Source organism: Pan troglodytes, chromosome 14 (assembly GCF_028858775.2).
Source record: "Pan troglodytes isolate AG18354 chromosome 14, NHGRI_mPanTro3-v2.0_pri, whole genome shotgun sequence".
In the NCBI taxonomy this organism is placed as follows: Eukaryota; Metazoa; Chordata; class Mammalia; order Primates; family Hominidae; genus Pan; species Pan troglodytes.
In genome coordinates, this window is record NC_072412.2 from 54620967 (window position 1) to 54648386 (window position 27420).

At 35.2% G+C, this 27420-nt stretch overlaps 1 protein-coding gene and 1 pseudogene across 8 annotated transcripts in view; one reads left to right on the forward strand and one right to left on the reverse strand.

Moving 5' to 3' along the window:
* FNDC3A (fibronectin type III domain containing 3A) overlaps positions 1–27420 on the forward strand; it is a 228546-nt gene that overhangs the window by 45849 nt on the left and 155277 nt on the right. The window lies entirely within an intron of this gene.
* LOC104001846 (cell cycle checkpoint protein RAD17-like) lies at positions 109–25193 on the reverse strand (annotated as a pseudogene).

A 27420-nucleotide genomic window follows, 5' to 3' on the forward strand; every position in this document is an offset into this window, starting at 1 on the left:
CTATTGTTATCCTCACCACAAGCCAACTGTGATGTTAAACCAATTGCCACTGATTGTTTTACACATGCTCCCCAGGGAGAAAGCTATTTGCAATAAGGGAGCTCTGAGTTAGGACAAATCAAGACAAGCCCTGGGACTGGGTGTTTCCAGGGAACTGCCAGACAGGTCAAATATGACAGTTCTTTTGGAGATGAGACTTTTACGGTATTCCAAACCATTCTGTCCCTTCCAGTGGCTGCTAGTCTGCTGGTTTTTACTGCTGCTGTGATTCTGAGACTTTTCCAAGGCTTCTGTGAAGCTGGGGAGACAGAGTAGGGAATAGAGCAAATTAAAATGACACAAAGCTCACTGTCCATATCAGGATCTAGCTGTTTTCCCTGAACATACTGTTGCAAGCCTTTGGTTAATTTCTAGAGTTCCAAAAAAAATTAGTTTTGGCGATTTACGCCTGTGTTCTCACTGCTGTTATGGAGCAATGGATTTTTGGAGGTTAACACTGTGTCATTCCTAATGATATCTTCCAAAATGGAGTTTTTATGGAATAAAAATGCAGTATGATCAGAGTAGGGCCAGTTCTCTATGTAATACAACATTTTTTCTAGTGTCATTTTATATTTTTATATTGATATCTAAACTTTGGAAAACATTGTTTATTATTTACCAACATGTACAATGAATAAATTTCTTCATCATATGACTGTATATATAGAATAAAACTATGTTCAAAGCCTGCTGGGTGAACAATTGTAAAAAGGTATTTTTTTCATCTGACTCAGACCCTTACTTCAGAAATTTACAATGAATAAACCATTTCACAGGTCAGTAAGTTTCCTTACTTGAGGGCCCTCATCATTTTTGTTGATACATGTTAAGCTTTCATGCATAGCAGGCCTTTGGTTAGACCCTTGATCGAGAATTGTCTCAAAAACATTCAGAGCATTTTGTCCAGAGGAAACTAAAGACAAACCAGAAAAAGCAGAGCTAGGTAGTAGAGTAAAGGTGCTTCTCCCTTTTTACATTACCTAAAACAAACCTAAAAACAAAGCTCTACATGTTTGTTTCTGAGATTAGCTTTTACATAATGTTACTTTGGGTTAAACTTTTATCTCCGTGGAAGTTGTGTTTGGTTTAAATGGAAATAAGAAGGAAAACTTTCACCAATAGCCAAAAATCTAATGTAAAAACTTTAAAAAGTGCTCACATTTTTAAGTTCAAAAAGTTACAAATTTGTAAATATATGCATTTAAAAATCTGATAGCTTCCATGCTAAGCTATAAACATAAACCTTAGGAATGAGACTACTGAGACTGAAATAAAGCTTATACTTTTGTGACAATAATTTTGTGCCTCAGAATTCTAATACAAACCATTAATCATAGATTTCATGGCCCAAATTAGTCATCATCTAACTGCTGTGCAGCTTTGCCTGGCAAATAAATAGTGGTTTGCTAAATTTCTCATTCTTAGAAGCTTTGGAAAGGCTAGAATTTAAACATTACTCTCCTCTTTCAATTAGTTTTTTTCTCCCACACGTCTGCACCATGCCACTTTCTGTGACATTTCCTTAGAAAATCAAATACTTTTGAAAAATTCTAGTGCTATTACCGTTAACTATTCTTTAGACATAAAAAGCCTTATGCTCAAGGTTCAGATCTGAAAATTTGCTTAATTATCACATTTTTGTAAGCACACATTTTAAAAAATTTGTGATAAAGATTAAGCTAGGTTGTCCTGGAAAAAAATTAACTTCGCACATATTCAGGTTCTGTCTGTGTATAAAATATTGCACTGGTTCTTGTTTTAAGAGATGATAAAATCAGATTTACAAATTGGATGTAAATTTTAAGATAGTCTAAAGGGAAGAAAGATTCATGAAATATCAATCAGGAACAGAGTTACAAAGAATGCAAACTGGAATTTAGTTTTTATATTTGGCACAAAATAATAAAATTGTATTCTTATTGAATGACTTGAGACCAATACCATTTCATTTGTTTGTTTTTTAAACTATATATATTTCCAATAAAACAAAAATTGGGCAAATTATTTTATTTAGTTGAAAAATTATTTCATTTTAAAAGTGGACAGTAAAATACTTTCATGTAATTCAAGCTAATATGACAAAACAAATATTTTGTAGCGTTTTATACTATCTTAATATATATTTTTATATATTTAATATGTTTTTAAAACTGTTATGAAAGAGAATCATCAAACTCTTAAAATAAACATCTTACAGAAATGAAACATAATGGTCCTGGAATTTTTATGGATTCTTGGTCTAAAAAGAATTGATGTTCTATTAAACTACTACATATTCTACAGTTAAATTCCAAACTCTGATTCAGAGTGACTCAAAAGTTAGTCAACTCCTGTGCCCCAGAATCCTGTAGAAATTGTTAACTTTTAAGTAATATAGTTTGGACTAAAGCAAGGAGGAAATAAAGAATGACTTGAAAGTAGCACTGTATAAATAGGGAAATGCATTCAACTAAAAAACAAAGATGTTTCCCACTTTTGCAAGTGTCCTTACATTGGATTAATATAAAGCAAGATGATTTTTGTCAAAAAGTGTACAGATAGTTGTTGAAGTAGAAATTGAGTTCTGCTTTTTCAACTCATAATGTTCTCCTTTCATATAAAAATAAAAAAGATTACAAAACCAAAAGTGAGTTTCTTGAAAAGATTAACAAAATTGACTAGCCATTAGCTAGGCTAAGAAGAAAAAGAGATAAATAAATAAATCAAAAATTTAAAAGGAGACATCACAACGGATACCACAGAAATACAAAGGATTATTAGAGACTACTATGAACAACTATATGTCAATAAATTTGAAAACCTAGAGGAAATCGATAAATTACTGGACACATTCAACCAACCAAAATTGGAACAAGAAGAAGTAGAAAACCTAAACAGACCAATAACAAGTAATGAGATTGAATTTTTAATAATGTCTCCCAAGAAAGAAAAGTCCAGGACCAGATGGCCTCACTGCTGAATTCTATGGAACCTTTAAAGAATAATTAATACCAGTTTTCCTCAAATTATTCCAAAAAGTTAAAGCAGAAAGAACTGTTCCTAACCATTTCCATGAGGCAAACATAACCCTGATACCGAAACTGAACAAGGACACAACAGAAAAAGAAAGCTAAAGACCAATATCCCTGATGGACATAGACACAAAAATCCTCAACAAAATACTATGTAACAAACTGAATCCAACAATTCATCAAAAAGATAATACACCATGATCAAGTGAGATTTATCACAGGAATGTAAGAATTGTTCAACATACATAAATCAGTAAGTGTGATACATGACATCAACATAATGAAGGACAAGAACCATAAAACCTCTCACTAGATGAAGAAAAAGTATTTGATAAATTCAGCATCCCTTCATGATTTAAAAAAAAAACCCTCAATAAATTAGGTACAGAAGGAAAGTACCTCAACGCAATAAAGGCCATATATGACAAACCCACAACTAATATCATGCTGAATGGGGAAAAGCTGAAAGCTTTTTCTCTAGGAACTGAAAAATAATTGGTTTTAATGAGTCCCAAATTAGCCAACCCACTTATACTGTTGTTTTTCCTTTCAATAATCATTTTTAAGTAGTAGTAGTTCATATTTTGCCCATTTTTCTCTCTGCTTCTAAAAGTGATTAGAAAAAAATATTTTGTTGCTACTACTGTTATTTTCTTCAGTGTCTTAAATTATCTCCTAAATAGCTTTCTTGTGCTTGCTCCACATAGATAGATAGAGGAATCATGGCTGTAGGACAAACCGTAAATCATTAGATTTAAAATAGGTTAGTTTTCAAATACTGCTTTTTTGGAATTGAAATACAATTCCATTTCATAAGTATTTACTAAGGTAACTACTACTAGATATAATTTATGTTCCTGAGGATTTATAATTTAGCACATGAGTGTGCCTGTGCACACTGGTTTATAACATTATAAACCAATATATGGCAGTTTGAACAAAAGTGATTTAGATAGCTTTTCTCATCACTATTGACTTGGTAATACTTGATATACTTGAAAAATGTATATTCTAATATTTTCTTTTTTCAAGATTTCAGCATGACTTTGAGTAATCTATTACATTCTAAAGTAATTCTTTAGAATGTCTGAATAAAATACCTGTTCTTTAACTAGTAAGCATAGTAAGCATTAATTTCAGTGTCTTATATGTGTCCTCAAACATGTTATTGACCACTTAATAGCCTATATACCTATATAATACAGAAACTGGCATTTACAGCTAAAACAGCTGGTAAACTTAACTGATACACTAATGAGTGCTAATTGTATAAGGAAAGAATTTAACATTAGTCATAAAGTTGGCCACAAAGGGCCTGTATGTGAAATACCCTACCTTGAGGTGATTAATTGGACTTATTAAAAGTTTGGGGGAAGAAAGGAGATTGGAGTTATGTTCTAAAGAAAAAAAAATGCAAATTAAAACCTTAATGAGATTGTAGATGTTAAGGAACCTGACAGTATAGTAAGGCTTGTGGAGCAATAGGATCCATCAGATACTGCTGGCACAGTCAATTTGGAGAGTGATAATAGCAGTATTTAATAAAGCTGAAAAAATGTATCTTCCAAATCCAACACATATATACTTCTAAATATTTCTCTTACAGAAAATCTTATATATGAGGCGCACATGTGCAAAACTATTCTCTGCATTTTGTAATAATGATAGAACTGGAAACAATATAAATGTTTACTAGTAGGGAAATGGAGATTTGAGAGGATTTATGTAATGGAATACTAGAATACTATATACCAGTATTTTATTGTGTGAATCTATACTATGGATAAATCTCAAAAATACAATATTGAGTAAAATAGCAGGTTAGGGATTTGTAAGATGTGAAGTCACTGATATAAATGAATAAAAATAAAAATTTCACAAAATAGCAGTATATACTAATAATGGATGTATATAAGCATGCGTATGAAGAATGCTAAATGAGAATGATACACTCCAAGTTCGGAAAAATGATCTGTAATAAAATTATATTTCTTTTTCAAAAGAGCATCTGAGGAAAATTCATCAACAAATTCTAGTTGATTCTGGAAAGTAAAGGATACAATACTGTCTACTTTTCTGTATGTTTAAAATATGATAAAAATATTAAAGACATGCCATTAGGCATTACAGACAGGGTAGTTGCTAAGAGGTTTTGTTTCATTTTGTTTTGTTTTATTGTTTTTTTAAGACAGGGTCCTGTTCTGTCACCCAGGCCAGAGTGCAGTGGTGTGATCATGGCTCACTGCAGCCTCAGTCTCCTGGGCTTAAGTGATCCTCCTGCCTCAGCCTCCTGAGTAGCTAGAACTACAGGCATATGCCACCACACCCAGCTAATTCTGTTATTTTTTTATAGAGACAGAGTCTCACTATGTTGCCCAGGCTGGTCTTGAACTCCTGGGCTCAAGTGATCTTCCTGCCTCGATAGAAGGTTTTGAATGTTATATTCTAAGTTTTAGATTTGAGGTAATAAGATATAAGTAGCCAATAAAGTTTCTAAAGTAGATCAATGAAAAGATGAGAATAATCCTTGAGGAAAATTATTTGGTTAACTATATAGTTAAATGCAATGGAGTGGGGAGACAGCAGAGGAAGGATTGGTTGGCTTATATATCCACCCCACCAAGCATAAAGTCCAGAGGGTACCAACTGTGAAATAGAAAGTAAAGGGGGAAACCTGATAGTTTTTTTTTTAGAGAAAGAATGAGTATGATGAAATTTTGGAAATTCAAAACTGAAAGAGTGTACAGAAAAAAACAGTCCAATTCACATTTTTACAGATGGACAAACTAAAGGCTCATAGTTAGCCAGTTGACACACTGAGTGGCAGATTTGAGACTAGACTCAATATCTTCTGATCCCCCAGTCTCAGTCACTTTGGAGTAAGAAAGGACGTTGAGTTTAAACTCAAAATTCTACAACCCTTGGTTCTAGGTAAGTAATGATCTAGTTGATACTAATAAAACAGTTAGAAATGGCAGCACCAAACCGATAGGAATGGTTAGTGAATGCTTTTCCAACGCTGTCTTCTTACATTCAGTAGGAATGTTCACAAGACAGTTGAGTAGATACGAAGAAATAAAGAGGACCAGTAAACATAACCAGGTAAATACAGTATAAATGTATTTAAAAATTTTTTTCTGTCTGATTTAAAAGTGATTTGCAGAAAGCAATAATTATACACTGTTGGTTGGCTTATAAGGTATAAAAATGTAATTAGTGTTATAGCACAGAGGATAGGAGAGGGAACTGAGGTTAGAGGAGCAGTGTTTTTTACATACAATTGGAATTAATTGGATCAACATTATTATGAGTTAAGAGGTTAATTATAATCCCCAGGGCATCTACTAAGAAAATAACTCAAAAGAATATAGTAAAAGAAACAACAGGAGAATTAAAATAGAACATCAGAACATATTTAACATAAAAAAGGCAAAAATGGAGGAATTGAGGAACAAAAAAGATATAATATCATGCATAAAACAGAGCAAAATAGCAAACTGATAAGGCAAATCCTACCTTATCATTAAGTGCATTGCATCTAAATGGATCAAACATAACAGTGAAAAGATAGTTATTGACCAAATGGATAAAAATTCAGGTGCAATGGCTCACACTTGTAATCCCAGCACTTTGGAAGGCCAAGATTGGTGGATCACCTGAGGTCAGGAGTTTGAGACCAGCCTGACTAACATGGCGAAATCCTGTGTCTACTAAAAATGCAAAAATTAGCCAGGTGTCTGGTGTCACCCACCTGTAGTCCCAGCTACTCAGGAGGCTGAGGCAGGAGAATCGCTTGAACCCCGGAGGCAGAGGTTGCAGTGTGCTGAGATTGCGCCACTGTACTCTAGCCTGGGCAACAGAGTGAGACTCTGTCTTAAAAAAAAAAAAATTCATGATTTAACTATGTGCACTCTATAAGAGACACTCTTTATTTTTTAAGAGACAGGGTCTTGCTCTATCACCAGGCTGAAGTGCAGTGGTGCCATTGTAGCCCTGAGCTCAAGTGATTCTCCTACCTCAGCCTCCTAAGTAGCTGGGACTCCAGGTGCATCCAGTTACACCCAGCTAATTTTTTAATTTCTTGTAGAAACCGAATCTTGCTTGTTGCCCAGGCTGGTCTCAAACTCCTGACTTCAAGTGATCCTCCAACCTCATCTTCCCAAAGTGCTAGATTACAGACATGAGCCACACTGTGCCCAGCCCAGGACACTCTTGAAATCAAAGACACAAATAGGTTGAAATGTAAAAGATAGAATAAGAGAACTTGTAACCCAAAGAGAAATGAAATGACTATACTAATAATTGACTTTAAGTCAGAAAAGTTACTAGAGACAAAGAAGGATGTTTTATAATGATAAAAGGGTAAATCTGCCTCTAACCATCAAGCTGCCAAATATCTGAAATAATGATTGACAGAATTGATGGGAGAAATAGACAATTGAACAATAATAGTTGGAGCCTTCAATAGGTAGAATATTAACAGGGAAATGGAAGGTATGAACGACACTGTAAACCTGATAGACATCTGTAGAACATCCAACAACAGCAGCATGTATAATATTTTCAAGTATACATGGATCATTGTCCATTATAGGGTATATACTAGGTCATAAAACTAGCAAGCTTCAATAGTAAGAATTTTTTTCTTGAGACAAGGTTTTACTTTGTCACCCAGGCTGGAGTGCAGTGACATAATCATGGCCCACTGCAGCCTTTGCCTCCTGAGCTCAAGTGGTCCTCCCACCTTAACCTCCCAAATAGCTAGGACCACAGATGTGCACCACCATGCCAGGCTGAAGTTTTTTTTTAGTAGAGACAGGGTCTCCCTCTGTTGCCCAGGTTTCAGTAAATTTAAAGAGATAGAAATAATACAAAGTATTTTCTTAAACACAATGAAAAAATTAGAAATCAATAACAGAGAAATTTGGGAAAATAACAAATATGTATAAATTAAAGAGTATATTTCTACAAAGCCAGTAGGCCAAAGAATAAATCACAAAGGAAATTAGAAAATACTTTGGTATGAACGAAAACCATGATACAACATACTAAAATTTATGAAATACTGCTGAAGTAATGGTTAAAGGAATACGTATACCCTTAAAAGCCTGTGTTTAAAAAGAAAGCTCTCAAATCAATTATCTAACCTTTTACTTTAAAAAGCTATAAAAAGAAGATAAAACTAAACCCAGAGCTGGCAGAAGAAAACAGTAAAGCTTAGAGTAGAAATAAATGAAATAAAGAACAGAAAAATATAGAAAATCAAAAATACCAAAAGTTGGCTCTTTGAAAAGATCAACAAAATTGCCAACCCTTTTAAGTAGACAAGAAAGAATGAATTGTTGGTGGTGCAGTGGTGAGCATAGCTGCTTTTCAAGAACAAAAAAGACTCAAATGACTAAAATCAAGAATGAGAGAGTAGACATTACTACAGATCTTACAGAAATGAAAGGATTATTAATGAGTACTATGAACAGTTGCATGCCAACAAATAGTCTAAGTGAACTAGACAAATATCTAGAAAGACACAAAACCAAAACTGAATCAAGAAAAAATGTAAAATCTGAATACACGTATAACAAGTAAAGAGATTAAATTGGTACCACAAAGAAAAACTGTCACCAAGGTAAAGTCCAGACCCAGATGGCTTTTTTGGTGAATTCCACCAAATGTTTAAGGGAGAATTAACACCAAATCTAAAACTAAACCAGACAGAGACATTGCAAGAAAACCACAGACCAATATCCCTTATGAATATAGATATAAAATCCTCAACAAAGTACTAGCAAATCAAGTCCATGAACATATACAATTCTATTTTACTTCATTATGTACATCAACTAAGTGGGGTTTGTAGTAGGAATGTTGAAGTTGGTTCAACATACATGAACAATCATTGTAATATACCACATGGTCATCTCAGTAGACTCAAAAGAAGCATTTGACAAAATTCAACACTTTTCATGATAAAAACACTCAGTATACAAGCAATAGAAGGGAACGTCCTCAACCTCATAAAAGGCATCTGCAAAAAAACCACAATTAACATTGTATGGAATGGTGAAAAACCGTATGCTTTTCCTCTAAGATGAGAAACAAGATATGGATGTCCTGCTGTCACCACTTCTATTCAACGTTGTACTGGAAGTCCTAGCCTGGGCAAATAAGTAACTAAAGGAATTAAAGGCCTCCAGGCTGGAAAAGGAATAAAACTCTATTCAAAGAGAACATGATCTTGTAAAAAGAAAATCTTAAAGAATCCGCTGAAAAACTATTGGAACTAATAAACAAGTTCAGCAAGGTTGTGGGATATAGGTTCAATATAGAACAATAAATTGTATTTCTATATACTGGCAATGAACAATCTGAAAATGAAATTAAGAAAACTTTTTACAACAGAATAAAAAAGAATAAAATACTTAGGAATGTTTAATGAAAGAAATATAAGATGTATACACTGAAAACCATAAAACTCACTGAAAGAAATTAAGGAAGACTTAAACAAGTAGAAAAACATCTGATGATCATAGATCAGAAGACTTAATATTGTTAAGGTGAAATACTGCCAAATTATAGATATCCAATACGTTGCCTCCCAAATTCCCAGCTTACTTCTTTGTAGCTATTAACAAGTTGAGCCTAAAATTTGTATGGAAATGCAAGAAACACAGAATAGCCAAAACAATTTTGAAAAAGAGCACAGTGGGAGAATTCAGTGTTTCTCCATTTTAAAACTTACTGCAGACTGGGTGCAGTGGCTCATGCCTGTAATCTTAGCACTTTGGGAGGCTGAAGTGAGCAGATCACTTGAGGTCAGAAGTTTGAGACCAGCCTGGCCAAGATGGTGAAACTCCATCTCTACTAAAAATACAAAAATTAGCATGGTGGTGTGTGCACCTGTAATTCCAGCTACTCGGGAGGCTGAGGCAGGAGAATCGCTTGAACCTGGGAAGCAGAGGTTGCAGTGAGCCGAGATCTCACCACTGCGTGATCAGCCTGAGCAACGGAGTGAGACTCCATCTCAAATAAATAAATAAAACTTACTGCAAAGCTACAGTAATAAGACAGTGTGGTACTGGCCTAAGAATGGAATAGAATTGAGGGTCCTGAAATAAACTCTTTACATTTATGGTCATTTGGTTTTGACAAAGGTGCCTAGATGATTCTGCTGGGAAGGAATGGTCATTTCAACAAATGGTGCTGAAACAACTAGATATCCACATGTAAAAGTATGAAATAGGACCTATACTTCATACCATCTACAAAACTAACTCAAAAATCAATTAAAATCCTAAAATAAGAGCTAAATTGTAAGACCGTTAGAACAAAAAGGCATACATCTCCGTGATCTTGAATTATGGAATTATTTCCTAGATAAAAAACTAAAAAGCACAAGTAAGAGGAGCAAAATGAGATACAGTATACTTCATCAAAATTGAATAATTTTGTGTTGTAAGTTTTGTGTTACTATCAGGAAACAAAAATCCACAAAATTGGAGGAAAAAATCCATAAAATTGGAGAAAATATCTGCAAACTGTATCTGATAAGGGGCTTGTATTCAGAATGTGTGAAGAACTCTTTCTTCTTCTAAAAAGACAACCTAATAAAAAGGTGGGCAAAAGATTTGAAAAGTCATTTCTTCAAAGAAGTTATGTACATGTACTATAAGCATATGAAAGATTCACAACATCATCAGTCATCAGGGAAATGCAAATCAAAACTACAATGAGATACTGCTTCACACCCATTATAATGGGTAGAATTAAAAAGATAAAAACAAGTGTTAGCAAGGATATGGAAAAATTGGAACCCTCATACACTGCTGGTGGGAATGTAAACTGGTAAATGTACTTTGGAAAATAGCCTGGCAGTTCCTAAGACAGTTAAACATAGTGTTACCCTATGACCCAGTAATTTCACTCCTAGGTATATATCCAAGAGAAACAAAAACATATGTCCATGTAAAAAATTGAACAGCATTATTTATATTAGCCAAAAAGTGGAAACACTCCAAATGTCCATCAACAGAGAAATGGATAAACAAAATATGGTATATCAGTAAAATGGAATATTATTATTTGGCTGTAAACTGGAATGAAGCACTTCAGTATATGCCGCAATGTGGATGAACCTCAAAAACATTATGCTAAGTGAAAGAAGCCAGTCTTAAAAGTCTACAGACTGGCTAACAGGGTGAAACCCCATCTCTACTAAAAATACAAAAAATTAGCCGGGTGTGGTGGAGGGCGCCTGTGGTCCCAGCTACTCAGGAGGCTGAGGCAGGAGAATGGCGTGAACCCGGGAGGCGGAGCTTGCAGTGAGCCGAGACCGCGCCACTGCACTCCAGCCTGGGCGACAGAGCGAGACTCCGTCTCAAAAAAAAAAAAGTCTATGGAAATTTCTTTTTGAGGTGATAAGAATGTTCTAAAATTTACTGTGGTAGTGATTGTACAGTTCTCTGTGTATACTAAAAACCATGAAATTATAACTCTTTACAGGGTAAATTTTATTACATATAGATTATATCAATAAAAATATTTTTAAAGCCTATTTGCATTTTAAATATGTTTATATAATTTAAATGTGATTAACAATCCAGAAATAAGTTATTATTATAAGACTAAGTATTATCAATCTTTCTTTGATAAATGGGTTAAATTTGTGGAGTCAGTTTTAGAATTAAAGCATTAATAGGTTATTTCTAGGTGTATGGGATTTGTACACTGATGCTTGTTTCTTTTATATATACATATATATAAACCGCAAATATACTGACATATTCCAAGATGAGAGCAAAAACAAAATAACTAAAAATGTGGCTTTAAAATAAAATATATTTGTAAACAGCATACTCTTAAATTCTGACTCGTTAACCGATACTGGATTATCTAGAAGCAGATGCTACTGCAGTTCTTTGTTGATTTGGTTGCTATGGTGATATAGTCATGTACAACAGTAAGCCTACTGTACATTGGATAATTTGATAGAAAACGAGGTTTGAGGTAGGTATTGATGAGTGTACTGGTAATCAGTTGTACCTTTAACATCCTGTCTCTACGTGTATTTTCACTGGATAAGTATAAAATGACATAAGATGCCACCAGAATAGAGTTTGTAAAGGGTGACTTGGTAGACTAAGGACAATATGAGGTCCAACTTGCCAGTGAAAATTACCTTAGTATTCAGTGAATTGAAACAAATTAGAATAGATTGCTGGAGAAGAAGCTGTTGAATCTTACAGCAGCTGTTGGTACCTGTGGAAGCAGCAGTTGTATGAAAAAAAATCAGAGAATGCAACCAACAGTAAGTAAAGTGGGTTTTAGAAGTGGCTTTACTAGATAAGCAAGTTTATGATTTAATACGTCAGTCATATTTTATAATTTATACTTAAATCTTTTGTATTTATTGGTCAAGGAGTAAGATCATGTTACTGTTTTTTAATGTAGGTGCTGATAGAGTATTAAGAGCTACAGATTTACCAGTTTTAGGGTAAACTTAAAACTATTAACCTTTTACCATAGAATAATTTTATTAAATCAATAGTTATAGATTAGTTTTGAAAAAATACTGTGATTTAAATGAAAAATTGTAAAAACCACTTTGTAGTTAAAACTGTTAGGACACTAATACTTTAAATATGTAAATTATTTATAAATGAAGTTATTTTAGCTTATAACTTATATTTATTGCTAAATAATTATATTTTAGCATATTACCATGAAGGTAAAATATGCAGAGTCTTTAAAACGCTGTTTTTCTAGTATATTTAGAGTTTTTATAATTTGAATATAGAATTTCAGAGTTTATGAATCTATTAAGAATGATCAGTCCAGCTGCACTCTTTGTGAAATTATAAATGTGGAAATTTTCAGAAGCTGTATTATGAAGAAAGCTATTACAGACTGCTGTAAGACACCTGAAAGAAATATAACTCTTTTACAGACACTAATTATCATTCACCTTTAAAGAGTGTTCTAAGTAATTATATTTTGGTTAATTTGTTAATATCGTTGAAATGACTCTTTCATACAGGTACACACACTTGTCATTTGGGTAATTTGTTGCAGAGTTAGAAATAACAGTATTTGTTATCCATATAACTTTCATCACAAAACTTCTGAAACTTAGAGTTACTTCAATAACTTATTTTGACTTGATCCTATTATGTTGTGAGATACTGTCCTAATTGTTTTAATTCTAAATTGCAATATGAAAACTTGTGTTTTTGAGTTTTAATAAGCATAATGAATTGCTTTTGATATATTGATGCAGTTTATGTAAGAAAACTTATTCTGTGAAGAGACTATCAGCATTTAAGATAAAACTTACTTCATAAAGATAAGGCAGAAATTTTATTAAAAAGATAAATTAGTTTATTTTCAAATGCAGGCAGTTTATACTGGAAACATTACATGTTAAGGGGGTACATGTTATTGCTCAAATATAAGCCATGTGAGCAGTGAATTCATATTTTAAACTCAATCCTAAAATGAACAAAGTAAATGAGCATGAAAGTGCTTGATTAACAATAAAGTAAAACACAACTTTAAGCTATGATACTGTAATTATCCCCTTGGGTAATCTTGATACCCTGGACTTATTTTGAATATCAGTTTTTAAAGAGTGGTACAGTGGTTAAAAAACATGCAAACCCAAATGACATCTGGAAATTGGAATTGATGCTGATATTCTAATTACTGTAAAGTCCTTATATTTTTTTCTTTAAAATAATTGTAAGTGGAAAACATTTTAAGTCTGACTTTTTGATAGAACTGGCTTTAGAAAGAAAGATTTAATTATTGCCAACCCACACATGTGTATAAGTTCAATGAGCTACATGGCACCCATGTGCAGGTAATGACACTTTTTAGTAGGATTGGTAAGAGAATTAAGAACAGATCTACTTATAAGCCATTCTGAAATAAATGAGAACACAAATCCTTAGTTGCATATGTATACACTGTATATACATATATGCAGACATTGTCTATAAATGTGTATATGTGGGATAATACCTCATTATATTTTAAGAATCTCCTGTATGTCAGGCAGTATGCTGACATACGAATATACAGAATTTCCCTTTGTAGAAAAGTCACTACAGTTTACAGTTAAATTAAAAGCTGCATACCTATTAAGTAATAGAGTAGAATTTGAATGTAGAATAATCTGACTCGAAATTCATTTATCTTTTCTGTCAAAATGACTTTATTTCTGTAGAAACAATTATGAAGACAAATGAGCCTAAACAGGAAAAAAATATTTTCTGATTACCACATATTATACCATGTATTCTGTTTTGTATTTTAATTGGCTGTAACTGTCTCCCTTACTGATTCATCCTTGTATCCCCAGCTCTTCAAAGAGTGCCTAATGTATAGTAGTTACCCATTAATTGTTTGCCAAATAAATGAATTAAACAAGCAATTGGTTGACTCTTCTCAGTTGTTTGTCTATATGCTGGTATCAAGCATATATTCTTACTTAGGTTGAGTTATCCATCATGGAACTAAAATCCAAATTCAAATTCGTTAGTTTGATAATATTCTTATCTTTTATTTGCAAATCTTAATTTCTATTTTGACTTCAGCTGAAATATGTTATATCAGCCTGTCAGTCTACAGATTGACAAGATCTAGCCAAGTATAGATAAAGCTTAATGCAAAGTTCATATGATCAAGTTAATTTAATAGCACTTTAATGTATAATTTAGACATTTGTGAATTGATAGTATATTCAAATGAAATGAATTTCCTAGCTTAACTTCTCAGGAAACTCAGATAATTAGTTCAAATTTAGACATAGTGAAATGGAGGTACCTGCAATTTATCAAGGTGAATAAATCCAGAAAGTAGTTGAAAATGGAATTTTAAAGTTTGGGGCATCCCGAGATATATTGTCTAATACAGTAGCCATTAACCACATGTGACTATTTAAACTACTAGAGTTAAATAAAATTACAGATTCAGTTTCTCATCCCTACTAGTCACATTTCAAGTGCTCAATAGCCACATACAACTAGAGGCTGTTATATCAGACAGCACAAATGCTATAGGACATTTCTGTCATCACAGAGAGTTCTGTCAGACAGCACTGGTGTTGAAACTGGAGGAAAGGATTTAGGAGTCATTTGGAGATGGACAGTAGTTAATTGAGCAAACATTTGTTCAACCTATGTTTTTGTAAATGTACTGTGGTCTCTAACTATAAAAACAGATCGATGTCTAAATGTACCACTCTAGTCTCTGTAACTGTAAAAACAGATTGAAGTCTTATGAAAGGCTTGTGTTGTAGTGGAGGTGACATCATGTAAACAACTAAATACAATTTCGTGCTAAGTGTCATAATAGAAGGATGTACAGAGTGCTTTGAACCTTAGAATGGGAATAATCTAACTTTGCTTTAGGATGGCAGAATCTTGAAGGATGAGTAGAGTTTTCTGAAGAAGAAATTCTATGTTCACAGTCGCAGTGGTTGAGAAGCCCTGTTAGGAAAATATTAGCAGAAATCAAGTCTGAACTAATAGTCATGCCAAAGAATAGTAAGTAAGTCACAGACCAGAAAATGAAGGTGAAGCTATTGACCATTAGAACACTACACTGAAAGGAGTAGAACAGATGGATATCTGGAAAGCTAAAGGATCAATATAGGAAAATATGAAAAGTAAAGAGTATGCAGATCCTGGACCAGTTCAGGAGAAATCTCATAAGCATTGTGTTCTAGGTATATTCTCTTTCATGTGCGTCCACTTGGCTAGGCTAGAGGCAAGTCCTTAAATTGAAAGATCTATATTGATAAAAAATAATACTACTAAGAGCTACTCATACAGCACTTACAGTAACAGCGAATATGTGCATAGATAGTGCTTACTATATGCCAGTCACTGTTCTGTGCACTTATTATATGTTAACTCATTTAATCATCACAAGAACCCCATGAATGCTGAAGTAATTTGAAGGCCTTTAACCATGGGTTGGAGGAATGAATGGTTTGGCTTAGCTAACCATTGCTAAATGTATGTTATTAACTGTCATTCAAGGATACAAGGCACAGAGGATTTTCTCCTTTATTATTGCTATCAACCACCAGCAAACATAAAGGAGCAGTTGGATAAGGAGGAGATAGAAGGATTAGGCATTCCAAATATTTATGTGCTTTCTGTAACTTGGGGGTTGTTATGGGAGGGAATTGTCATGTCCACCCCCTACCCCTTGCCACAACCCAAAATTGATATGTTGAAGTCCTCACCTTCAGTATCTTCAGTACCTCAGAATGTAACTGTATTTGGAGATAGGGTGAAACGGGAGAGTTCCCTGGCCTCACCCCCCTCACAGTACATGCAACAGAGGCATGCCTCTCCGTTCAGCCACTGAGAGCTCAAACCCCTTATGGGAGCGGGAGCTCGCAGATGGGCAGGTGCAGGAGCCAGAGCAAGCACTTTGTGCTCTGGCCCCATGATAGTGTCTACAGATGGGTGCCTGTGACTCCCAAAGCCCAAGTGGGCATTCTACAGTGCACTCTTTTAGTTTTGCCGTCCACAGATGGCTTAAGTGCCTTCTTGGCACCCAGGTTCTTGTGCAGAGTCCAGGAAGAATAAGGAGTTGAAGAGTGAATGTGGGGGCTTTATTGAGTGGTAGAAGTGGCTCTCAGCAGGATGGATGGGGAGCTGGAAGGGGACCAAGTGGGAAGATTATCTTCCCCTGGAGTTTGGCCATCCAGCGGCCGATCTCTTCTCTGATTGTCCCCACTGAACTCTTGGTGTTCAGGCGCTCCTTCTCTGTGACACGTTCTGCCGTTTGTCTGCTCATCTCCTTCTGGAGCCTGGGTTTGGGATTTATATGGGTACAGGATAGGGGGTGCGGTGGGTCAAAAGACAACTTTTTGGGCATGAAAACAGGAATGCCTGTTCTCACTTAGGGCCACAGGTATCCAGGCTTGAGGGTGGGGCCTTTGCCAAGGAACTGCCCTCTTCTACCCACTATTTCCCTGTCTCCTGTCCATATCATTTTCCCCCTCTAAAGAGAGGGTGAGCCCTAATCCAATATGGCTGGTTTCCTTATAAGAACAGGAAATTAGGACATAGACACATACAGAGGGAAGACACGGGGAGAAGATGCCATCTACACGTCATGGAGAAAGACTACGGAAGAAAACAATCTTGCCAACACCTTGCTTTGAGACCTCTAGCCTTCAAAATTGTGAGAAAATAAATTTCTGTGGTTCTTTTTTATGGCAAACCTAGCAAATTAATATGGTAGCCAAGATAATTTATTTGTAAATATTGGGAACATGAATATATGTTTTTGAATTCTGGGTTGATTTTCTTACTGTATCTGCTAAATCCTTCACCAAGTTTTAGAAGTAGAGATGTGAGATGTTTACTTTGTTGTTCTCAGACCTAACAATGTTTGTGAAGAATGCAAGTCATGTTCCTTTTGGGATAAGGCAAGAAAGTTAACTTATATCTGTAAAATTGATGCCATTCATAAACATTTTTCTTTAATTTTTTTTCTGTAATTTGGTTTTGTAGATTTTTTTTTGCAAAAATATAGGTGAACAAGAAGTTAGGGGAAAAATACAGATTCTTCACCCTCCAGAGAGGGACCTGAATACATATACAGTATTTTGAAAAAGTCCCAGGACAATTCTAAGACATCATCCCTTCCATCTGGTGCACATCTTCTCATCTGATAGATTTTGGTGGTGCTGCGGGTCAGATGTAATGTTATTTTTCCTGTTCTCTTTTTTAGGTAAGAAACTTAGACTGATAGATATTAAGTAAAATTGAAGTAGCGGACCAAGGAATTGTGTATTACCATTGGAATGTAAACTAATATTTTTCAAAGTTAGTAAGGTATAATTCATGCATAGGTATAATCTTTTCTATAATACCAGTCTTTTGAATAATACCAATAATTTTCTGTTAATTTATTTTTTAAAATCTGGATTGTACTAAATGGTATCTCAGACATCACTTAGCTCTAACTTTTCCCAAGCTGTAGGCTCTGTTTGTTTAGAGGTTCCTGTCAGGCTTGCTTGTCTCTGGTATCAATGCTCCCTTGTCCTTCCTCACTCCAGAGATATCTTTTGCTGCTGTCCTGCTTTTTTGAAACTTAGTTTTCTCCCCCAAGTAAATAATTTTATATATGAACCTCTTAAATCTTATCTATCCTCTTCTGTAACTTCTCCAAGCCATCGTATCTTTTTTATCGTTTATTAAGAATTGCAGTGAGCATTAAATTTTAGTCATATTTTGCTGTATTTTTGTAGTTTTAACTAACATATATACTGGGCATATTTATAACTTTAATCAGTGACTTTTCATTATCATACTTTTTCTGTTTTTGTTTTTTGTTTTTTTTTTTTCTGAGACGGAGTTTTGCTCTTTTTGCCCAGGCTGGAGCGCAATGGCGCAATCTCGGCTCACTGCAACCTTCGCCTCCTGGATTCAAGTGATCCTCCTGCTTCAGCCTCCCATGTAGCTGGGATTACAGGCATGCGCCACCATACCCCGCTAATTTTGTAATTTTGGTAAAGACTAGGTTTCATCATGTTGGCCAGGCTGGTCTTGAACTCCTGACCTCAGGTGATCTGCCTGCCTCAGCCTCCCAAAGTACTAGGATTACAGGCGTGAGCCACCGTGCTGGCCCTGTTATTTTTTAATGTGACAGTTTTGTGTACATATTTTCATATGTCATCGTAGGACACTTGTAAGAATAACTTAAAGGTCTACATGGTATGGCATTATTTACAGTCATGATAAATTCTTATCTGCCCTTTGGTAGTAGCCACCTTACCAAAGACGTGTTTTATGCATATGTTTATCTGTTATTCAAGAAGTAATGTAATTATTAGTAGTACTGAATAAGTAAATTCAGGATACACTAAAAATGCTCACTAATTCTATTTATCTCTGTTTAAGATGCTTAAAGTTGGACTGTTGGCATATATTCAGACAATAATTTTTATCAATTGCCTACTCACCCATTATCGGCACTAATAACTCAACCCAGATATTAGAAGTTCCCACCATTTGCACTTACGGATGGCAAAGGAAAACTCCTAGGTATCACACCAGTAGAGCAAGGTCTTCAAAATGCCACCAAATCTATTGCTAGAAATGAAAGAAGTGAAAGAAACTGAGGAGAGAAACATAGTGCAGAATTTTTACAAATGGTGTAATGAAACTGTCAGATCTGAACTCTGATCTTTAAAATAGTTGGGAGTTGGAAGATCAGCAGTGCATTTGAGATAAGTGCAAACTTAAGAGTATGGTTATTTGTTTCTATGAAATTTAAAGATATTGAAGGATTTAGTTTTTAAAAGTCTAATAAAGTACTTTATAATCATTTTATGATAGTATATTTGTAAAAGGTGCTCTATAATATACCCCTGTGCAAATCGAGACATCAATGATAAGAATCACAGAATGATGGATAATTTACCAGGGTTCCTCACCTGTCACACTTCTAAGAGTTACTTGGTTTACAGCATTTTTGTAGTCATTTCATTTATGATTATTCTGGAAACAGTTTTTTTGACATATTTTATCTCAGGTAATATAACTAGTTTATAATTTGTAGTTCTTCTTTCACTCTTCTCTCTGCTCATCATATTGTACTATTATAATGAGATTATGGAAAATTCCACTGCATTTGTGGCAGATGAATGTAAAATAGCATAGGAATCCAGAGAATTTGAAGATATATGAGTCCTGCATTTTGGAGCTGGCCAAAAGTTTGATTATTTGCCAGAAACCTGTGAGTGGGCATAGCATTTAGACAGGGACCTTTATTCCAAAGTAGCCCTGGTTTAATCTGGCATGTTGGCGAAAGTACATACTACACATACATCTGTGTATGTTAATTTCTTCTAATCTCATATTTTCTATTTAGTCTTTTAATAATTCCCTAAAATAACTATTTCAGTTGATATTTACTCAGTGGCCTAATTTGAATCCTATGACTCTTTCTCTGCCATACCATGAAGGCGGTTAGTTTTGTCTATTTTGTTTACTACTCTATCCCAATTATCTAGCACAAAACCTCACGTTACAAGACCTTAGTAACTGATTGTTGAATGAATTAATCAGTTCCACACCCTTCCTAGTCGTTACTCTTCAGTTGTTTATTCATTGAACGAAAGTTTATTGAAAACCTATTATTGGCTAGGCACAGTGGCTCACGCCTGTAATCCCAACACTTTGGGAGGCTGAGGCGGGCAGATCACCTGAGGTCAGGAGTTTGAGACCAGCCTGGCCAACATGGCAAAACCCCATGTCTACTAAAACTACTAAAATTGGCTGGGCGTGGTGGTGGGCACCTGTAATCCCAGCTACTCGGGAGGGTAAGGCAGGAGATTTGCTTGAACCCAGGATGTGGAGGTTGCAGCGAGCCAAGATCATGCCACTGTACCCCAGCCTGGGCAACAACAAAGCGAGACTCTGTCTCCAAAAAAAAAAAAAAAAAAAAAAGGAAAAGAAAACCTATTATCAGCCAGGCTCTAAGGTATGGAATTTTATAAGACAAGTTGAAGTGTTTGGTTTCATAGTGAGCTTTTATTCTAGTGGAGTGGAAACCACTCAATATAAAACCAAATAATTGCACAAAATAATTTCAGATAGTGATGAGTACTAGGTAAAAAATAAAATATATGTGAGGGGTATATATACCCTACAATTTGGTCGTCAGGGAGCGTCTTCCTGAGGAGATGACATCTGAGATATGGGAGTAAAAAGGAGCCAGCCTTATGAAGATCTTGGGAGAAGAGCCATAATTTTAATATTCCCCTAAATACAACTTATATATTAATAGAAAGATATTTATAAAATCCATTGTAAAGCCATCTACTTGCATCAAATCTCCAAGATTTGAGTATGTCCTTGGGACGAAAAACCCCAGGCTGGAAAAGGTAAGTACTTTTTTTCTTGTATTTTTTCTCCTGGTTATCTTTGATTACTCTTTGTTATCTTTGGTGACTCTGATTACTCTTACAACTATTTTATCATCTTCCAGCATTTCTTTATTTTCTGATTCGCTATTTCTGCTCATATTTTTGTTTCCTTCCTTTTATTTTCGTTGGATTAGCTATGCCTTTTCTTACTGAGTTGGACACTTAACATACTAATTTTCAGCTGGGTACAGTGGCTCATACCTGTAATGCCAGCACTTTGGGAGGCCAAGGTGAGAGGATCGCTAGAGCCCAGAAATTTAAGACCAGCCTAGGCAAGATAGTGAGACCCTGTCAAAAAATAGAAAAAATTAATGAGGTATGGTGCTGCATGCCTGTGGTCCCAGCTGTAATACTTGGGTGGCTGAGGTGGGAGGATTGCTTGAGTCAGAGATGTTGAGACTACAGTGAGCCGCGATTGTGCCACTGTACTCCAGCCTAGGCAACAGAGACCCTGTCTCAAAAAAAAATTAATTGTTGTTGTAAGTATTTAGAGGTCTGTATTTTTTGATAAATACAGTGTTGTCTGCATCCTAAGGTCTTACTGTAGAATGTTTTGGTTACAGTTCGTTTCTGTTCCTTTTCTATTTTTCATTATAATTTCTTCTTTGACTTATGAATTATTGAAACTTTTACAGACATTTTCTGTTTTTGTTTTTTGAGAGCCAGGGTCTCATTCTGTCACCAAGACTGGAATGCAGTGGTACAATCAAGGCTCACTTCAGCCTTGACCTCGGGCTCAAAGAATCCTCCCACCTCAGCCTCCCAAGTAGCTGGGACTATAAATGTGTGCCACCACACTCAGCCAGTTTTTTTTTTTTTTTAATGTTTTGTAGAGACAGGGTCTTACTGTGTTGCTTAGGCTGGTCTTGAACTCCTGGGCTCAAGGTATCCTCCCATCTTGGCTCCCAAAGTGTTGGAATTACAGGCGTGAGCCACTGGACCCATCCTGCAAACATATTTTTAAGCTGTTAAAAAATTATTTTATTTTTAACTTTTGTGTACATTGAAGACATTTAATACTAATTTCTTTGAAATTTGTGAAACTTGATTTGTGCTGTTCTATGTGGCCCATTCTTAAATTTTTTTGCTCCACTTCTTTATGTGCTTAAAATGAAAGTATATATTTAAGTTGTTAGGTGCAGTGTTCTTTCCAAGACCATTTAGGTCAAACTAATTGATAATGTTGTTCTGATATTCTGTATCCTTGATAATATTTTGTCTCCTTGTTCTGTTAATTACAGAGATAAGTATTAAAGCATCCTGTCATGATAGTGTAATTGGAATATGATCCTTGTAATTTTTTTAATTCAATTTGATTTTCTGTTTTTTTAAGTAAGCAAAACTTTGGCCATTTTTTTTCCTAAGTCTTAAGGTTTATTTATACTAATGATTGCATTGTACAATGCTTTATAATTTATATTTACAACCCCCCATAAATTTTTTGTATTCTGGATTATTCCTTCACATTTTCTAATATTTGGCATAATGATCAAGCATACTTCATATACGTTGACCCCTCTCCTTCAGCAACTCTAAAGATTAAATAAATACTGTAGAAAAAATGAAGAGATGACCTGAAGACTTGATCATCTACATCTATGTGACAGAAGAGTCAGTTCTTTGTAATGAAATACTGTAAGAATGAAGAATTAACAAATTGTTTGTAGTTTACCAGAAAAGCATATTAACTCTTTTCAAAAACCACTGAATAAAAGTAAAATGAATCCCTTAAGTAGCATTCTAATTAGCAGACTGGTTTCCATATCGCATCATTCTCATAGTCTTCTGTTGTCATGTCTTCTTCCATGTCTCCTTGGGATGAAAAGGGCTGAGGCTGGTTGGCAGGTAATTCATTCTCACTATTCTGACTCAAAGATACCAGGTTTTGGGTTCAGTGGTTTGAGTGAGTTCACCCAGAGCTTCCTCTACAAGCTGTCCTCCATTAAGCTGTGCCTCCTCTCTGCTGTCAGAGTCTATTATTCCATGCTCCCCATCAGGTAGGGCTTCCATTTTCAGTCTTCCAAAGTGTTGCTCCAGAGGGAGCTTTCCAATGTCTTGTATGAAAGAAGTCTGAGGCCGGGCGTGGTGGCTCACGCCTGTAGTCCTAACACTTTGGGAGGCCGAGGCGGGTGGATCACAAGGTGAGGGGTTTGAGACCAGCCTGACCAACATGGTAAAACCCTGTCTCTACTAAAAATACAAAAATTAGCCAGGTGTGGTGGCACGTGCCTGTAGTCCCAGCTACTCAGGAGGCTGAAGCAGGAGAATCACTTGAACCTGGCAGGCAGAGGTTGCAGTAAGCTGAGATCGTGTCACTGCGCTCCAGCCTGGGTGACAAAGTGAGACTCTGTCTCAAAAAAAAAAAAAAAGAAAAATCTGAGCTTGATTTCTCATTTGAATTGTTAACAGAACAAGATATAGCAATAGCTAAGTTTGGAGACATAAAGCTGGTAGGCAGAAGTCAGGAAAAGTGCTTTTGTTGCCAGGCCATTTTTTCAATACTTCTTGTGTGTTAGAAACTACTGGGGTTTGTGCAAGGTTCAAAAACTTGATTGTTCTCCTTGGCAATGAGCAAACCCTCAAGATTTGTTGAAATGTATCACATCTTTCATAGCTGTAGATGTACTACCCTGAGTAAAGAGCATGTATTCTTTTCACAAATGGGGATATCTGCAAAACTCAGAAATTCACTGGCTCTCATAAGATTTTTCCTTTCCTTTCCTTTCTCCTTTCCCTTTCCTTTCCCTTTCCCTTTCCCTTTTCCTTTCCCTTTCCCTTTCCTTTCCCTTTCCCTTTCCCTTTCCCTTTCCCTTTGCCTTTCCCTTCCCTTTCCCTTTCCTTTTTTCTTTCCCTTTCCCTTTCCCTTCCTTCTTTTTTAATGGAATCTCACTCTGTCACTCATGCTCTAGTGCAGTGGTACCATCTCGACTAACTGCAACCTCTGTCTCCCAGGTTCAAGCAATTCTTCTGCCTCAGTCTCCCGAGTAGCTGGGACTACAAGTGCGTGCCACCACGGCCGGCTAATTTTTGTATTTTTAGTAGGGATGGGGTTTCACCATGTTGCCCAGGTTGGTCTCAAACTCCTGACCTCAAGGATACTCCTGCCTCAGCCTCCCAAAGTGCTGGGATTGCAGGTGTGAGCCACCACACCCAGCCAAGATATCTACTTTCATTAAAAAAAAATCTCTGTAGTTTTGGTGAAGATATAAATTAAATAAATAACCCTCCTGGCATGTGTGACATTTCTACTACTTCCTCAGTTTGAACAAGTGATATATCCCATACCATACTCTCTTAAATGAGAAGGCAACAAAGGTGAGTCTAGTTCTGTTAAGGATGCTCTTCTACAATACAGTTTTTCCTAAAGCTCTGAAGAGAAACAGAGAAACAACTTTGCCACCAATAGCTTGGACCTCTTGATTTTCAAAAACCCTGTCAGGATGTTTTCTTTGTTTTGATTTTGACAGCATAGCATCTGATTTTAATGACAGTCCTTTTTTTTTTTTTTTTCGTTGTCAAATAAATTGTCCTTTTCTTTTGAAGGAGAAAACTGGAGGCTGTTTCTTACACTTTAGATACATCCTTGACAGAGCAATTCTAGAGAAGTTTTTATCAGGGACAATACTTTTTCCTTCATTCTTGTTACCATCTAAAGTCAGTATTCAATTAAGAAATTTTATCATAATTGTTGTTGCCACAGGGTTGAAGCTAATATTTGAGATAGAACACTCTTCTTGAATTACTCTGGGAAATAATAACCTTTGATTATTTCCATTGAGACTGTCAGAAATTATAAATGTAAGAGGACATCGGGCAGTCTGCACATTCTTTCTTAGAACTTCATGTAAAGTATCAGAATCTCAACAGAACTAATCAGGTAAATCTTCAACCAAAATTATGTTCTTATCAGTCCTCAGATCATTTCCAAGTATTTGTAGCTTGCGATGCTTTGTTGCCCTTAGTAACAACTCTTTGTAAACTGAGATCTAAGACTGTTAGGGAAATATAAGGCAGCTTGATTCAGGATTAAACATCTTGAAACAATCTTTTTGGAAGTCTGTTAAAACTGGATTAATCAATCCACTCTTGTACTTGAATACCATGCTTCTTTGATAGTATTTTTATACTAATTGTCTTTCCACATCTAAAAGGACTTGTTATGAATAAAATAGATATACCCTGTTTGGGTTGCCTTTCTAAGACTTGAACTTTTATCCATTTTTCAACTTCAGTTATCTTCTGCACATCAAGTTCATGCAGAGTTTCTGGTTTATATTTATACACCCATGATTCATTTTCAGACAGATATTCTTTTAAATTTTTTAGAGCATAAATCTGTTCTAAGGAAGATAACTTTTTTTCTATGTGGAAATCTATTACTTTCTAACATTTTTTTCTTCTATGACATGAGTGATTCACACCTAATGGTGTAGTAATAGTGTTCTCACTGTTCTCTGAAAAATCATCACATGATGCGTCTACCCAGTCTTCCGCCTTTGTGGAATGTAAACCAAAAAGTATCTAAGGAAAGTCTCTTTTTAAAAAGTTAAAAAGTTTTTTTTTATTTCAGTAGGTTTTTGGGAAACAGTTGGTGTTTGCTTACATGAATACGTTCTTTAATGGTAATTTCTAAGATTGTGGTGCACCCATCATCCGAGCAGTGTACACTGTACCCAATGTGTAGTCTTTTATCCCTCACCTCCCCCCATCCAGTCCCCTGAGTCCCCAAAATCCAATGTATCATTCTTATGCCTTAAACCAAACATATGTTTGGTTTTCCATTCCTGAGTTACTTCACTTAGAATAATAGTCTCCAGTTCCATCCAGGTTGCTGCAAGTGCCATTATTTTATTTTTTTTTTATGCCTGAGTAGTATTCCATGGTGTGTATATGCCACATTTTCTTTATTCACTCATTGATTGATGGACATTTGGGCTGGTTACATATTTTTGCAATTGCGAATTGTGCTGCTATAAACATGCATGTGCAGGTATCTTTTTTGTACAATGACTTCCTTTCCACTGGGTAGATACCTAGTAGTGGAGTTGCTAGATCAAACAGCAGATTTACTTTTAGTTCTTTAGGTTATCTCCACGCTGTTTTCCATGCCATAGTGGTTATACTAGTTTACATTCCCACCAACAGTGTAAAAGCATCTATTATTTTTTGATTTTTTTGTTATGGCCATTCTTGCCGGAGTCAGTTGGTATTGCATTGTGGTTTTAATTCGCATTTCTCTGATCATTAGTGATGTTGAGCATTTTTCCATAGGCTTTTTGGCTATTTGTGTATCTTCGAGAATTATCTGTTCATGTCTTTAGCCCACTTTTTGATGGGATTGTTTGTTTTTTTCTTGCTGATTTGTTTGAGTTCTTTGTAGATTCTGGATATTAGTCCTTGTCGGATGTATAGCTTGTGAAGATTTTCTCCCACTCTGTGGGTTGTCTGCTAACTCTGTGGATTATTTCTTTTGCTGTGCTGAAACTTTTTAGTTTAATTAAGTCCCATCTATTAACCCTTGTTTTTATTGCATTTGCTTTTGGGTTCTTGGTCATGAAGTCTTTGCTTAAGCCAATGTCTAGAAGGGTTTTTTTCTCAGTGTTATCTGCTAGAATTTTTATGGTTTCAAGTCTTAGATTTAAGACTTCGATTTATCTTGAGCTGATTTCTGTATAAAGTGAGAGATGAGGATCCAGTTCCATTCTTCTACATGTGGCTTGCCAATTATTCCAACACTATTTGTTGAATAGGTTGTCATTTCCCCACTTTACGTTTTTGTTTGCTTTGTTGAAGATTAGTTGGCTGTAAGTATTTGGCTTTATTTCTGGGTTTTCTATTCTACTCCAATGATCTGTGTGCCTGTTTTTATACCAGTACCATGCTGTTTTGGTGACTTTATAATATAGTTTGAAATCGGGTAATGTGAAGTTTCCCAGATTTGTTCTTTTTGCATAGTCTTGCTTTGGCTATGTGGGCTCTCTTTTGGTTCCGTATGAATTTTAGGATTTTTTTTTAAGTTCTGTGAAGAATGATGGTGGTATTTTGATGGGAATTGCATTGAATTTGTAGATTGCTATTGGCTGTATGGTCATTTTCACAATATTAATTCTACCCAATATTCTATATAGTAATATTAATGAATTAATATTAATTCATGAGCATGGGATGTGTTTCTATTTGTGTCATCTGTGATTTCTTTCAGCAGTGTTTTATAGCTTTTCTTGTAGACGTCTTTCACCTCCTTGGTTAGGTATACTCCTAAGTGTTTTATATTTTTGCAGCTATTGTGAAAGAAGTTGAGTTCTTGATTTGATTCTCCGCTTGGTTGCTGTTGGTTTATAGCAGACCTACTGATTTGTGTATATTAATTTTGTATCCTGAAATTTTGCGAATTCATCTACAGTTCTAGGAGCT